Raw genomic sequence first — 14,868 nt, forward strand, 5'->3', positions numbered from 1 at the left:
GCTATAACACTCAACAATACCAAAGTATAATGAGTGTGTTGATAAGCAACATATGTACAGAGAAATAAATGTTTGAAGCTGGAAAATAAATTGTTACTCACCCTACAACCACTTAAACTTTAAAAGATGATTGTTCTAAGGTCCATTGACAAAATACAAGTACAAAATCCCAACTCTAAGTTTCTTCAAAGGAAAATCTCACTGCATAATTATGTCATTAGACTAAACATAAGCAACGAGACTATCCATTATTCTAAAGAACAGTTGGATGAATTAATTAGATAGTCACTTATTAAAGATATTTAAGTCTACTAATTATAATATTCCTATTAACACATGATTACTTCACTCTAGTTTTAAACGTTTCCTTACCAGAAATTAACAAATAACTAACATGAGAGTTAGTGACATGATTAAATGTTAAGGCTATAAGAACAATAATAAGCAATCTTCTAACAACGTTTTTCGATACCGTGCATATATTCTGAGTATTAATCAGAATATAGTATCATAATTAAGCAATGTTATGAAGGTTGTGAGGTTTGCATAGTCAACATAAAGTCACACTTATCTTAAACTCTCATCTTATTTGTTCTAAATACCTGGATTGAAACATTATTAAGATAAAACTAGATGATACCTTACACTTTCACAACTTTTGTCATCATGCAAATGAAAAAAATTGACAGAAGGAAAATGAGACTTACAAATTTCATCCATTATAACCAAAATTCATGAGAAATCATGACATGGTTAATGAGTATGATTTCTTATCTAATCTCATTCTAAGTGTTTTTAAATCATGACGTTATAGCCCTAAATATCACTTGGCTCAAGGAATAAGTATGGGTCCATCATAAGTCATTCATTGACATTCGTGGAACTTATTCCAAATGGAACATTCAGACATAATTCATTTATCATTTAAAGACTATCTACTTGTATCTAAAATTGTCGTATATGGCCCACAGTTTTTAAAAGAAATCTATTCATATATGTACTTAATAAGATTTCTATTAAACATGTCCCTAAAGTTTCTCATGATATCTGGACATTAAAGGAATCAAATAAAGTCTAACGTATATGTGATAGGTTCCCACGTCACGTAGCTCATTGAAACTTCTCTGGTAGCATTCTAGAGATATTAAAGATCAGTGGGAGCATTAAGTGTCTTAATAATAACTTGCAATAGTTGCAAGAGGTGGGGAGTGAAAACTTTATATTACTTCAATTTACACACCTCTTGTACAAGACACTGCTCCATCTTGACACTGTTCTATCAAAACTTGTCTCCTTAAAATCTAAAGCTACCTTTACAAAAGTTTCATTGTTGCTTAATTGTGGGCACACTTAGATATCTTATCTAACCTAACATAATCCTCAACAAGAGAAACTACAATTACTAACGTCATTAATTTGTTTTCTCTATTAGAATTTGTTGGTTGTTAAATATTGACCCTAAGCATGCTGAGTTCCTAAAGTTTTCTAAGGTCAGTGGGAGCAATCAAAGTCCTTATAATGACTTGCAAGGAATACAAGAGGCGGGGGGAAGAGTGTCATTAAATTTCACTCCGAATTTAACTCCGATTACACCTCTTATACACCATACTGCACCAACTCTTACAAACTTAGAATGAAAATGATAGCAACCTAACCAAGAGCTAATCCATAAAACTGAAACTTCTAATAAACCCAATAATCAACTTAGGAGGTCATCTAGGTTTAAAATCCTACTAACTTTGATGATTACATAACCTCCCTAATCGAAGTTGAAATGGATTTTGGAATAGTTTACCGATCCTATCTCTTCTAATTAAGCCATTAGTGTCAATCAATCTTCTAAATGGAATAAAACTATTTCCTAGTAAAACTGTTTTTATGTGTTCGTATAACGTTTGGGATTTGATTGAATTACTTAAGAGTGTTCATAACTAAACCAAATCCTAATATATAAACGCTAAGACACTAAGAAGCATGATTGATTGTCAAAGGTTATACTTAGGAAGAGATAAATTATCAAAGATTTCTTTAAGGAAAATCACTGTTCTAGTAGCTTATAATTGTTTAAAGCTATATTAGATGAACATTAAAAACAATTTTCCCTAACAAATGGCTGACATATTTACATGTTCATAAAACAACCTGAAAGTTCCAAACTGAAGGTTAAAGAACACTTTATTTGTAAGCCAATAAAATCCATGTATGGGTTAATGCAAACATCACAATGTGATGAAATCTTAACGTAATTATTTTCATCAACAACCAAGTGGATTAATGTACCTACCTCAAGATGAGTGGGAGAAACTAAATTAAACCTGTCTATATAGATGATATTCTTTTGACAGGTATATGTTACATAAGTCAAAGCATTGTTAACACAAACTTAGATATAATAGATCTCAGAGATATCTCTTATGTAATAGATATCATAACATACCGAGATAGACCCAATGGGACAATAGTATCGTTCCATAAGTTTAACATTAAATGGGTCCTTACATATGTAACAAACATTTATGCTCTCATTTAGAGGATAATAGGATAAACGAGATTATTCACTTACGCTTCATTAATTAGAAGCCTTATGTAAGTTCAAGTGTATACTCGTTTAGATATTACTCACATTGCAACACACTAGATATGTCTAGATAAACGTGAAGCATCTAATAGAGTATTACAATATCTTTAAAAGGAAACGAGAGGCTATAATTTAAAGAAGAAGTGAGAACTCAAACCGGTAGATTACTTTAACTTTGTAATATTCAAAGATGACAAAAAATGTAATTTCGGGTATATCTTTATGTCAGCAGACAAAACCTGTCTCATGGAGGAGTCATAATAAACTGATAATAAAAACCTAAGTTATAACGACATAATATAGTCACTAAATGTTGTTGGAAATTTATCAGTGGACTCATAAGTTTATTAACTCCATATAATTAATGTTTTGAAGACTTAGTGTGATAAAGTCAGCTACCATGTGTCCTTGAACAGTAACAGTTCGAGAGGTGCTACATTAAATTTCGATACGCAATTAATTATTCGTTTATGAACGAATTGAGGAAACTAAATCTTTGTATCGAATGCATTCATGATATGCTCAAGGATCCTATAACTAAAAGTCTATCACCCATAACTATTATGTAAGCGCTTATAATAATCACGGGTTTATTGATGACTATGTACAACTGCATATCGTACTATGAGTGATTAACTTTTAATATTCCTCATTAGTTTGATTTTGTATGTCTCTTACATATGTTCTGCCGGTGTAATGACATATAGACAACTATAAATACAAATCAAACGCTAAAGGGCTTGTTTGTATTTTGATCATAACTGTTAGGTTTTAAATTAAGGCTATAGTATGACTAATGGGGGTCCTGAGTCGCATAATGATTCAACGGCTGTATTTCTTTGCTATAGTACTTGTTTAAGGCTAAAATGAGTATTAACTTCTGATCAGACTAATCTAATACTCATGATAAATGATTATTCGGCTAAGTGGGAGAATGTAAGATTAAATATTTTAATTTATTTATTTAATCTAGTAGCCATCATTATCATTTATATAATTTATATAATATGGATCAAAATATATTAAAACCTATAATAAATTAGTTGGTAATTGTTGATGGGCCAGATTACCCTAATTAACTAATTGGGTTTCCCCTCGGGTGTATATAAGGAGATTATTAGAGAGGGATTAGGGTTAGACATTCATAACATCACACTCAATATCACCCCTCCTCTCTCTCCATTACTACGAGTTCTTCAACACTAAAGAACTCGGTACTACCATCATGAAGATACATCCTAAAGGGGAACCAGACCAATCTAACGAACATGACGTCTACTTCCCTCTCTGGTGTGGTGACTGGCTAATCAGGTACACACGTCTTATTTTATTGTTCATGATTGAATTGACATCATTAGGGTTTATGTTTTACCCTTGTTCTTATGATATAATCAACATTGAATTCCCTCGTCGTTTTTCTTTTTCTGTTCACCTTTAGTCTATGTGGTTTGCCTATTTTTCACCTTTAGTCTCTAATGTTTTGTTTTTATTTTTAACAATAGGGGTATTTTGGTCATTTCACATCCACTTAACACCAAAAACTAACCCCATCCGCGCCAGGGACTATCCGGGAATGAAATTGCAAAAGTTGTGGACTATAGCCGTAATTTTAGAAACTTAGGGACTAAAGATGAAAAATGGCAAACCACAGGGACTATCCGGGCATTTTTCTCTACAACTAGTAGAAGCCTAGTGCGTTGCGACGGAAATCTGGTCGATATTGATTTGATTCAATGCGGTATTAGTATGGTATCAACATTAAGTATAAAAAAAAAAGTCAAATCCCAAATATTAACTTCGTGTATTACATCGATCAAAATCTATAAAAACGCATATCAATAATAGTTGTCATGGTACCAGTATCTTATATTAAAGGTTATAAGAGAAAAACAAAATAAGCTCAAAGTTTAATTAAATAATCTGATGATAAAAAAAGTATTTACAATTTAAAATTAAAAATTTAAATAGAAAACTATCTAAGTTATTTTGGTCATGTATCTATATACAATTATTCATAAATTGTTCACCATGAAGAAATCTCCATTTTTGACAAAAATAACTGTTTTCGAGATGATCGTGGCCGTCCAAACTCGACTGTTAATTCTGATGATAAATCCTGACCAGAATAACCCCCAAAATTTGGTGGTTTTTTTAGGTGCAACAGTTATTTGAGCTGAGCTTTTACCGCTGCATGTTCTGCCAGTTTTCAGACCCGTCCGAAATCGATGGCGGGGGTGCGAATAGCTTGAACCCCTCATATGTAAACTACTATTAATACTTTAAACCGGCTTCTTGTGTTGTATCCTTGCTTACTCAAACCACTTAGCCAAGGGTAACATCACCTTCAAAAGAGGGGCCTACCACTTTTCGCATTAATAACTTACTTAATTGTCTTTCAATATTCCGACCCTTTGGGATTGTATCCCTGCTGACTCAAACCACTGGGTTGAGGGTAACGTCACCTTCAAAAGAGAGGTCTACTACTATAACTAACATAATCTTTTAAAAAGTCCAAAAATGCAAAAATCATCAAAGGATTCATTAAAGACGAGTTGGATCTAAGTGATTCTATCTTGTCTATCTGTTTTTATTTTATTTATCTTTGCATTTTTAGTTTTTATTTTTATGTTTCAAAACTTTTCTCAAAAAAATTAGATTGATTAGACGTTGAGGATAAACCGGTACTAAAAGCTCTTGTGTCCTTCGACGACCTCGGTATCTTACCAACGCTATACTACGCTCACGATGGGTGCATTTGCCCAAGTGTGTGTTTAGTGTTATTAGAATATCGTGTTTTATAAATTTAAAACTTGACTAATGCGTAAAATGGGCTCAAAATATTAATAAAAACATATCACGCTTCGCACACACCAAGTTTTTGGCGCCATTGCCGGGGACACAAGGATTTTAAGAAAGTTTAAAATCAACGGCCTAATTTTTTTTATTTATTATTCTATTTTTTTAGGAATTTTCTTAATCTTTCAGTTTCCGCAGACTTCAGCACGGGCCGTGCTCAGCCAGACACGGGGTCGTGTCCATCATCGTTACTGGCAATCCTGTTTTAAGTCAGGCAGTAGCTGACCACGGGGCTGTGCCCACTCGACACGCCCCCCGTGTCCATTCCCCAGTTATTGAAAACAGAATCGTAAGATCCCGACGATTGGTAAATTCTGACAAAAATATGAGTAATACTGATTATTCTTACTTTCGCTCCTCTTACGGTGAGTGGTGTCAAATATGTGGTAGGTTCCATCACGATTTAGAATGTTTCTCTCTGAATTGCGATCCCCATTATTTAGACCCATCGTTTTCCCGTAATCACCTTAAGATGGGTGAAAATAAAAACGATCACTATCTCTTGCCCGAATTCCCTCAACCATCTCTTTCAACCGACATAACCTCCGAAGAATTATGTCGACTCGAAGAAGTAATTCTCCTAAAATTAAAAGAATTATAGCTTGAGATGAACACGAGGTATTCATCACAAGACAACGATCAAGGAGAATTGTTGGGGTCACATTCGGATTCTCCCAACATCGACGACACCAAAAGTACCTCAACCTCTTGTGTAAACATGAGTGGTAATCGTCCGTGTGTCGATTGTGCCGTGAAGGACTCTCCATCGGCCCCCACCGATGCGCTCATAGACCTGAGCGATTCGACATACACCTTCTTTAACAAGAGCCCGGATAAGGGGAATAAAGGTTGGTTTCGCCCGCCGGTATTTAGTCTAGGTTTTACCCTTTCCGATAACCTCTTGCGTTCCAGTTTAAATCAAGAGCAATTAAGGTACCTTAGGCACTTAGGTGTTGTTCCCTCTAGTAAGGAACCGCCCGATCCGGATAAAAACCTTAAAATAAGACACCACTTCATAAATACTCTAGCCACGGGGCTGTGCCCAGGTCAACATGCCACGTGCCCACCTCAAATCTGATCACGAGGTCGTGTCCAGGCCAACACGCCCCGTGCTCATAATACGGACAAAATGTGTCAGAACCATGTCTGACCACGGGGTCGTGTCTAGCCGACACGGGGCCGTGGTCAGCGTGCTGTCGTTTTCTATAAAGTCAGCATGATTCCTGCACATTTGGATCCATTTCAAAGACCAAGATTTGCTGGGATCTTCACACATTCCTTAAAAGATATATTCCAAAGAAGGTTTCTCACCAACCATCTTGTCTTTGCCACTTTTGTCACTTACCTTCTTCTCCAAAACTCTTCAACCTTCATTAAAGCTTGAAACATTCATAACTTCAAGCTTTAGTGTAATATTTGCAAGGTTTTTAACCAAGAAATCTTATTATAAGTAAGTTTTACAACACTGTTTTAAGTTATTTATGTTCAGAAATGTTTCAAAATATAGAAAAACAATTTAAAACAATAATATACCTTGGTTCAAAAACCTGTAGAGGTGTGACCACGGGGCCGTCTCAATTTCATCCTTTTTGAAAATTTCACCTTGTTTCTCATAATGTCGAGCCAAAACAACGAAACATCTTAAGTTCACTCGAGAAACAATCGAAGGGGGAGAAGACCATCGATGGAAGCCTCCTTGGTCAACTATGTATATGCCCTACGAGAAGCCATTGATGAGATGACATCCGTGGAGAAGCCCTCATTGACCGTATTAATCATTTGACGGTGGGATTAGAGGGTTGTCTCCAAGAAGTCAACCTTTTGCACCAAAGGTTGAACATTCTTGCCATGCCTCTCATGGTGCCAATCGTCACGCAAGGGAGTTGGAATCTCGTGCCGGAAATCATTATCCCAACCGGATGGAATGACCTTCCTCCGGAACCTTCTTTCTCCCTAGGGAGATTGAGGAATGGCTCAATGACATTTGAGGGGCATCCTCCGGTTTGGAGTACTAAAAGCCCTTAGACGCCGGAAAATCATTTCCGGGTTTTTATCATCCTTATCATGTAAACATCTAGGGAAGAACTTCATCGTGATTTAAATTTCCTGCATTTTATGACCTATCTATGTTAGGACTTTTGTAGTTTTTCATTTTTAGGACTTTTAATGTTAATTTCTAGGAACTATGTATCTTGCACTCTTAATGAATGATGGTTTAAATTATTATATCGTGTTTGGATGATGTTATAATGGTTTAACAAACGAGAAAAGATGGAGATTGCCAATAGGACGTTAAAACCACACCCCATGCACGAAAACAGAGCCTTCCGTCAACTTTTCCAGCATTACAGCAAGTGCAGCACGGGGCCGTGCTCAGCCCAACACGCCCCGTGCCCAGGCTCTGCAGAAAAATTCCCAGTTCAGGTAACTATCCACGAGTCGTGCTCGCTGAACATGCCCCGTGGCCAGCCTTCTGTTAAAATATGATACTAGCGATCTGACCACGGGGCCGTGCCCGGACCACACGGGGCCGTGGCCAGACGCCCAGTAACATAAAAACTTGTTTTTAAACATTTTTTACACAATCGAATCAACCTAAAAACTTATCTTTGGGACACATTGAGGGCAATGTGTAATTTATGTAACGCCCAGCGTCCCTGAACTTTAGACACTTGGCAAGAACAGTCCCTGAACTTCTAATAAGTTGACAATTTTGGTCCCTGTGGTTTTATGGAATTGATGTTTTGATACTTTTGGTGTTAATCTTACTGATACTATGATGCTTGACTCTTTATTCTAGATGCTTGATGTTAACACTTAAACTATGAGACTTGATACTTAATCTAGATGCTTGACCCTTGATGCTTAATCTAGATGCTTTGTTCCTGATACTATGGAAACTAGATTCTTATTGATTATTGATACTTGATACTTGGACTCTTGATTCTTGATGCTTGAGAAACTATGACCCTTGACCCTTAAAACTCATTTGGTGCTTGACTCCTTAGACTCGTGAAACTTGATTCTTGGTTAAACGAGAGACTAGAGCCTTGTCACTGGCAGAATCTATTAATCCTGAAAACTCTCGATGAGTATGTTGTAAACTAGTTAATTCTATTGCCCTATATAACGCAACGCCTAACCCATCGCGTAAAACAAATCAGAATCGGGAAAACGCGGAAGGATGGGATGGCCAGAGTGGCCATCCGATCGGATGACCAGCCGATCCGAACCACCTTTCCCCTTCACCTATAAATAGGCTATCACATCACCATTTTGGGTGATGTGACAGCTCTACCCGAACCAGACGCACGCGCACGCTAATCTCTCATTTTCTCATCAAATCCGGTACGTTTCATGCTAGATCCTTGTACTTTCTTGATCTACACATCATTCTCTACGTGATTCTCACTTGAAATCACACTTTTCACCGTGAAATCTCTCAGATCTAAGTTCTTGAGGGTGATGTCATCATGGTGGTTTGTACAAACTGCCATGTGATGTCATTCTAAGCAAGATATAGCTCGGATCTAAGGTATTTCATACGTTTTTACACTAAATCTAAGTTAAATCTAAGAGTTTTTATACTAAAACTTAAGCTTCTTCATTTCTACTTCAAATTTCTGATTTACTTCGGTGATAAACGTGACTGAACGGACTGTAGACTTGATCGGTGGTCTAGAGTTGGTTTAAGAACGGATTGTTCACTGTTTACGACGATCACGGGATGGATTCCGGCATAACCCGTCGCTAACAGACAACTTGTTGGACTGGGGTGGTTCCCGACCGATCAGAATGGCTGTTAAATGATAAGTTACTATTGTCTCAATACGTGCCGTGACGTCACCATTAATTTTCAAACTTAGAAATTTTACGAAAGTTGGTAAACAAGAACAATAGGCCAGACGATCGGACAGCCATTCTTCACACTAGGCCAGCCGATCGGATAGCCATCCGATCGGACAGCCACCTTAGCCTCTTCTTTTAATGAACACTTAACTCGAGTGGCGATCCGACCGGATGGCCATCCGATCGGGCAGTCACCAGCCTTACTCATACAAGGTCGACCGACCGACTGACCATCCGATCGGACAGTCAGTCGATCGGACAGCCTCCACTACTCTCGTGCACCAAGTGACAACCCGATCGGATGGCCATCCGATCGGGCAGCCATTGTCATCTTATATTACACGAGTCATCCGGTCGACTGGTCATCCGATCGGACAACCATCCGACCAAATGACCTGTTAACTCCTTTATGCAATCTCGTTATGCTGCCCGACTCTTACCCTAGTGAAATCTAATCAGGCTAATCCTAAAAGAGCTCCCTTTGATCCAATAATAGTTGCGACTGTTAAGCAATCACTGTGAGTATACTCGATCCCTTTTTTACTTTGAACTTTTGGGGTGTAACATGTATTCTATTAAACTAAATACTTTTGGCAATCTATACTCTATCCTTTGTGTTTGTGAAAACTTGTGCATTCTAGTATTCTATTTGTGCTATGTGACGTTTAATCCAGGGTGTTTAGTTCCGCCTTAACAATAGTAGCGGTATAGGGGGTGCACCTCTCCCATTATTCTTCGGGGGTATTGTTAGAAGGATTCTAGTTTACCTTGAGTCTTGGGTAAACACTAAAGCATCGGAATACTTGGGCTATCACTGCGTGGACTGCGACGCTAGCACGACTGAAACTATTTTTATTACTTACACTGTGGATATGAGTTGTTTTAATCTATTATTCTATTATCAAACTTGTATACTCGCCAATACTTTGTATTGATATTTTAATACATGTTGCAGGCTGATAGGTTGCTGAGGAACATGGAAAAACAAGCTAGGATGATGCTCTAGAAACGTCGCCTAGTTAACTTAGTATTTTGAAACAATTTGAACAATTTATGTTTGGTTTGTAATGTGACGATTGTGACAATGTTTTAGACTACTTGCATGAAATCTATTAATCTTTATCGAAACAAATAGTGTTATGGAATTCTCATGAGCAATCTGAACGCCTAGTGCTCGCACCCCGATGTTTCCGCCATCGGTTGGGGTGTGACAATTTAAGTGTGGGAGGGATGCTAAAACCTTGAATCTTGCAAGTCCTAATAACAAACCTTACACAAAACTCTATTGGAACAGCTAATCACCCCAAATTTTTTTTCAAAAATTTTCATTTTTTTACTTGTCATGGTTTAATTCAGGAATAACAATTTCTAAAAATGTTATATTTTTATAAATTTACAACCAATAGCGTCGTGATAAAAAGAACCAAATAAGAAAATTTTGAAAAGGAATGACAAATCTAATTAAAAAATGATTATATATACTTGATCACATTATAAACTCATTCCCACAACAAGTGAGTTTTTAACCTTTATTGAGCACACATGTATATATATCTTTAAACTAAATGTTCATTTTTCATTTCAAAACCCACAAAACAAACACCCATTACCCACCAAAACATTTTTCTTTTCAACCCTTTTGTTTTAGTAAAAATGTCGGTTATCTTGTGATATTAAAAAAAAGAGAGTCTTGCAATAAACAAACAAGTTCCTCAAAAAAATCTTGTTTAAATATGCTTAGTTTGAATAAAAGTCACAAAAACAAAAAGTTTTACGACGACCGATGCTTTTTACGCTTTTCGCCATTTTTACTAACCACTAACAAAAAACCACCTACCCTTAGCCCAAGCCTAACCCTTCCCCAAGTCCTCTTGATATTTACAAAGGTTTATAGTTAAAAAGGAGGAGGTTTGATCGCTTGGCAAGCATATGGTAGAAGTAAGTTCAATGCCGGTCTCGAGTGTTTCACAAAAATACATCTTCGGCCGAGTGTTGAGTGATCTCCCGTGAGGTATGTAAACTTGTATATAAATGGAATTTTAAAGAGGCATGTTATGCCCAAAAAAATAATTTTTCTTATGAAGGGTTCTAAATAAATCATGACGAATAGGATTGTAAATAAGATAAAAATAAAACTTAAAAAAAGATCTTGGATTCCCGACACTCAAGTAAAGCCCAAAACTTCTCCTCTACCTCTTCCATTTGGGTGTGTAAGCCACATATTAAAGAGTTTTGCTTGAGTACAAGCAAAGATTCAAGTGTGGGGGTATTTGATGTGTGCAAAATGCAACATATAAATTATATCAAATGAGGCATAAAACTAACCCTTTTTTTAGTACTAATGTTGGAAAAAGCGTGTTTCTTTCTTCCTTTTGAATTTACAAGACCGAACGAGATTAAACGAACAAAAGGAGCAAATAAGCAGCCAAAACCAACATAAATACAAAAAGAAGGAATAAACATGACATGCATGACCCCTTGGGAGCATCCCCAAAGCAAAAACAAGGCAACAGAAGTCTGACCACGGGGTCGTGCCCAGCTGGGCATGGGACGTGGTCAGAGGCCTGCACAAAAGACAAACCTGTAGAAGCTTCCACGCCCACCACTGGGGCGTGCCCAGCTCAACACGGGGCGTGATCAATGCAAAGATACGCAGAATCTTGATAGTACAGATAAGAGTTGACCACGGGGTCGTGCCCAGGAGACACGGGGTCGTGTGGGGCCTTCTGCTGACAATTGCAATTAATGAAGGAAGAGACGATGCTGGCCACGGGGGCGTGCCCGCTGGACATGGGGCCGTGGCCAAGGCTCTGTTCAGGCTATAAATAGAGGTGCTTGGTTCACTTGAAAGGCATCCCTTGGCAAACCAGTACTCTCCCACTTTGCCACCACTCCACCACCACTACAACAACAACACCCACCACCATCATCCATCATCCATCTTTAGAGTGTGTAGTAGTCTCAGGATCCAAGACTGATTGTAAGGGTTCTTTCTAATCAAAGGCCATGTTTGGTTAATGACTTTTGATTTTTAATCTTTCGTCACTTTTTATTTGGGTTTGTATTAATGACTTTAATAACTAGTTTCTTATGTTGAAGGTGAATTTTCTTTATCATTTTTCCGTGGTGTCTTAAGGTTACTTTACTGTCTATATAAAGTAAAATATTGCATCATTCGTGTCTTTACGGTCTATATAAAGGCACGTTGACTATCTGGTCGGGGGGTTAGGGGAATGTTTTAGTAAAGTTCTTGTCTCGTTCAGTGTAAAGATCCTGCGAGGACCTGGTTCAAGCTTACTAGGACCTCCTTCAATACCCACTGGTATTGGATGGCAGGGGTGCGAATAGCTTGAACCCCTCATATGTAAACTACTATTAATACTTTAAACTGGCTTCTTGGGTTGTATCCTTGCTGACTCAAACCACTTAGCTGAGGGTAACGTCACCTTCAAAAGAGGGGCCTACCACTTTTCGCATTAATAACTTACTTAATTGTCTTTCAATATTCCGACCCTTTGGGATTGTATCCCTGCTGACTCAAACCACTGGGTTGAGGGTAACGTCACCTTCAAAAGAGGGGCCTACGACTATAACTAAGATAATCTCTTAAAAAGTCAGAAAGTGCAAAAATCATCAAAGGATACATTAAAGACGAGTTGGATCCAAGTGATTCTATCTTGTCTATCTGTTTTTATTTTATATATCTTTGCATTTTTAGTTTTTATTTTTATGTTTCAAAACTTTTCTCAAAAAAATTTAGATTGATTAGACGTTGAGGATAAACCGATACTAAAAGCTCTTATGTCCTTGGATGACATCAGTATCTTACCAACTCTATACTATGCTCACGATGGGTGCACTTGCCTAAGTGTGTGTTTTGTGTTAGTAGACCATCGTGTTTTATAAATTTAAAACTCGACTAATGCGTAAAATTGGCTCAAAATATTAATAAAAACATATCACGCTTCGCACACACCATCGACACCAATCTTTTTCGGGGGATGGATCTACCGCCTCTTCAAGACCTTTGTCCAACGCATGCCAAGATCATTCCATAGGGGTCCAAGGTCCAGGAAGGTTGATCTAGCACAATGCCGCTCAATGGGAATCATCCAAGAAATGGATGACAGGTCGGTATGTTTCCGAAACGCCCGAGGAAACGTGTGGAACCCGGTAGAAGTCCTAGCCCTACATGACGATCCAAACCGTCCACCCCCTCAACAACAAAGCTACCATGCGGGTTCCTCCTCTCAAGGAGGCGGGTTTCCTAATTTTCAAAGTTTAACTGATCTTTTGCAGGAAAACCTACTTTGTACCCGAAACACGTACAACATGGCTAGCAACGCTTACACCCGGATCGGAGCGGTGGAATGTTCCGTCTCCACTATGCAGGACGACATCACGTACATCTGGGATCTTATGGCGTATCGTGATGAGGAGGGCAATGGCGATGAGGATATGGACTGAGCGAAGGCGACGGAGGTGGTGTGGTGACGGATGCGGTTTTTCAGGTTAACCCTTTCTACTCTATGAACAATTTTTGGCCTACGTGCCATGGTTAAACAATTTACTTTCCTAGACACTTTTTATTTTCTGCATTTTCTTTTTATGTTGGTGGTGATGATGGATGTTAAACGATGGTAAATTAGGATGTTAGTATTATGTTATGTTTGGTGTGGTAGCAAAACAGGTACACAGGAGCATGATGCACTAAGCATTAGTGCCACATATGCCCGGAATTTAGAAACGAAAGCCAAACACTTTGAAGTCATCAATTGCAGACAACCACCACGGGGCCGTGGTCAGTGACCACGACCCCGTGTCCACCCCCAGACATGTTGTGCTTTCTGAAACCAACCCACCACGGGTCGTGGACACCAGGCACGCCCGGTAGCCAGCTTTCTGTAAGTTCTGTTACTGGCACTCTGACCACGGGGCCGTGCCCAGCCAACACGTGCCCGTGGCCAGATGCCCAGTAACACATAACCTTGTTTCTAACATGCTTTTACGCATTCAAATCAACCTAAAAACTTATTTTTGGGACACATTGAGGACAATGTATAGTTTAAGTGTGGGGGGATGCTATAACAAGGCTTACACAAAACTCTATTGGAACCGCTAATCACCCCAAATTTTTTTCAAAAAAAATTTCATTTTTTTCTTTACTTGTCTTGGTTTAATTCGGGAATAACAAGTTCTAAATAAGTTATGTTTTTACAAATTTACAACCGATAGCGTCGTGATAAAAAGAACTGAATAAGAAAATTATGAAAAGGTATGACAAGTCTATTTAAAATTGGATTATATTTACTTGATCACATTATAAACCCATTCCCACAACAAGTGAGTTTTGAGCCTTTATTGAGCATACTTGCATACATCTTTAAACTAAATGCTCATTTTCGTTTCTTGTGTGAATAGCCGCTTGGTTCTTATGACTCTAGAACTTGCCAAGACGATACATTCCCGGTCCACCAATTAAACCCAAGTAAGTAAATGATGGAGGCATTAGGACTAATCCATTTTTCTTTCAAAACCATTGTTTTTCTTCTTTTTATCCCCTACCAAAAATCCCCCTAGTTAAC

Source organism: Helianthus annuus, chromosome 1 (genome assembly GCF_002127325.2).
Source record: "Helianthus annuus cultivar XRQ/B chromosome 1, HanXRQr2.0-SUNRISE, whole genome shotgun sequence".
Lineage (NCBI taxonomy): Eukaryota > Viridiplantae > Streptophyta > Magnoliopsida > Asterales > Asteraceae > Helianthus > Helianthus annuus.